At 38.5% G+C, this 2,807-nt stretch overlaps 1 pseudogene; it reads right to left on the reverse strand.

Annotated features, from left to right (window-relative positions):
* Window positions 1–1,055: 1,055 nt before the first annotated feature.
* Window positions 1,056–2,324, reverse strand: LOC147111627 (actin, cytoplasmic pseudogene; annotated as a pseudogene).
* Between the last annotated feature and the right edge of the window lie 483 nt (window positions 2,325–2,807).

The raw sequence follows: 2,807 nt of genomic DNA on the forward strand, positions 1-2,807 counted from the left end.
GGCTCAATATTGCTTTTTGTCTGATTTAAGCTTCTGCAAAGCATTTTGGGATATTTTTCTTCATTTAAAGGAACTACATAAATGCAAGTTGTTGAGATTCATTGAGATCCATGTGCCCCTGAAGGAGGACATTATGGACAGTATATCAAGGAAAACAACAAATACTGGGGCACATGGTTAGGTTTGATGAGGGGAGACAACTAATTAAGAAGGTATTATACAATTCTGTTCTGGACATCCAAAGATGGGCCAGACTTTTACTTCAATGTACAGTGTTTCGGAGCACCACCTTATTGTTTAGAGATGCCACAAGATTGCAGTGATATGAGGAAGTTGTGAAAATTTATAGAACCTACATTCAGCTTGGACTTGGTACCACCAAAAATTATCTGGGGGCTGAAATAACTGACAGAAAGAAAGGCAAACAGCAATGTCTCTTCACCTAACTCTTTCTGACCCAGAAGTTTTCAGAATTTCTTACATTTAATGAGAATGTATTGATTTGGGTCAGAGAAGATTTTATACTTTACAAACAATTAATTTAAAAATTATATTTGTTTACCTGTTGTTTCTTAAACAAAGACTGAAAAGTGCCACCTTTAGTTTTATCTAATTCATGTTACAACAATAATTTAACTAAATAAATAATGTTCGGTTTAAATTTAAGTCTTCCAGCAGTACTAGTAATTTTAATGCTGGCAATTGTGATCTTGTAGGTTGGCTTATTTAAATGTGTGTTTATACTGCAAGTTTATCATTTAATGCTAAATGATTTCAACTTCACGCTGATGGTAAACTGGCAGTGTAATCTGGAGTCAAGGGCAGATCTAATTCTAGAGGGATGTGGAGGTAAACTCTCTGGAAAGGGCAGTCTTGCACTGATTCGGTTTAACACCACATGGAGTGTAAATCCAGTGCGGCATCAAATCTGGTTTGCAAAGTCCTTTGGGCTGGGGCTGTTGGACCTCCTGACACTTTGTAAACTACAAGAACAGTCTGATTGTGTTTATAAGTAAACTCAATTCCTTAAGTTTGACCATCGAACAAAATTGGTGTGGGTTTTGGACTATTTATTGAAGTATTTGATCTTGTGCAGTCAAAATTTAATCAAACAGTTCACATAATTAATTCCTAAAAACACCTTTTGTTAATGATAGCTGGCCCATGGTCTCTGTAATCATTACTAGTGACCCGCATAGCCTCAAATGCTGTCAAGCTAGATAAAATTGAAGCACCCATCCAAACAGAATATTTCCTGTTTGGTGGTGCAATGACTTTGACTGGTAATCCACTGGGAACTTGGGACTTAATCTCCTTCAGCAATCTTTCTTCCAGACCTAGGAATAGAGTGGAACCACCAGATAGTAATATGTTGCTAGATAGATCTTTCCTCAAGCTTCTATCACATTTTGAAATACTGTTGTAGATCAATTTATGAATTCCAGGTTCCTCCAAACCTACGTTGGTTGTTGTGAAGAGTAGTTCTGGCGCTTTGTAGAGTTCCTTTTGGATTGTGATCAGACTCCCATCAGGGAGTGTATACTCCTGTTGAATGTCATCCGTATGAGTTTTGTTCTCCAGCTTAGGATCGAGAGCAACATAGCACAATGTTTCCTTGATGTTCTCAAAGGTCTCCTTATTGATTGTATTTGGGATATTGTGTCCACTTTCCATTAGGAGTCTCCTGATATTTTCAGTGATATCATTGCCAGCCAGTTTAAGTCTTTTGGTGGCATCGGGCAGGTAGTAGCCTTCATAGATGGGTACAGCGTCAGTTAATCCAAAGCCACTGTCTAGGACTATTCCCGTGGTGCGTCCTGATGCATAGAGTGCCAAAGTTGCAGGAATAGCCACATACATAGCTGGCACATTAAAACGTTCAAACATGATTTCTGCCATCTTTCCTCTGTTCATGAAAGAAGTCAATGGAGCAGCAGTCATCAAAACTGGCCTCTCTTCTGATTTGATATGTAGTTCATATGCATAAACGTGATTCCAGAGCTTCTCCAAATGCTCCCACGAGGTTATTATGCCACGTTCAATAGGGTACTTTAAGGACACACTGCCTCTTTTAGCTTGAGCCTTTTTTCCAAAATAAATTTCTGTTTGGGATGCTTCACCCATGTTCTCCTTGACGTTGAAGGTACCTACAATGGATGGTAGTACCGATGTTGGAAAGCTACCACCAACTAACCCGGATTTGCAGAGCCCAGAACCATTATCTATGATTACATCGGTAATGTCCATCGTTTGATGAGCAGTGAATCTTCACTTTGAACAACAAGTCTTACAGTGGATAACTTGCCTCTTCTGGACAAGCAAGCACAAACTGTAATTGCAACTAGAGATGACGCGACAATAGGTAGCCATGTGACCAGTGAAAAAAGACACTTCATAATAACTGACCTTTCAGTGACCTATGACTCATTGTTACATATAGCAAGACAGATTAGCAGTTTTCATTTGATTATTATAAGAAGAAAAAAAAGTATATGTAAGCTACCAAGTTCTGATTCTTTAGCTAGAAACTAGGTAGCTTAGTGGATCAGATCACTGCCTTTCCACTTGGGACTCGGATTTGAATTCAACCCCGGAAGCAAAATGGGCAGTCTAATTTCAGTTCATAATGCAGCACATTTGCAGCATAAAACTTTCAGTACTTATCAGAAAACCTGTAATATAATCGGGGAAATGAAACTGTTACAATGATGTGGTGGACTGAGGCTTTAGATTTTAAGGCTTACTGTATTATCGGTAGTGTAAATGTGTTGTGTATGTAATATGTGTGCTACTTTGAACCTATGGAC

Source organism: Somniosus microcephalus, chromosome 10 (assembly GCF_052327205.1).
Source record: "Somniosus microcephalus isolate GS21.2 chromosome 10, FLI_Smic_1.0, whole genome shotgun sequence".
Taxonomy (NCBI): Eukaryota; Metazoa; Chordata; class Chondrichthyes; order Squaliformes; family Somniosidae; genus Somniosus; species Somniosus microcephalus.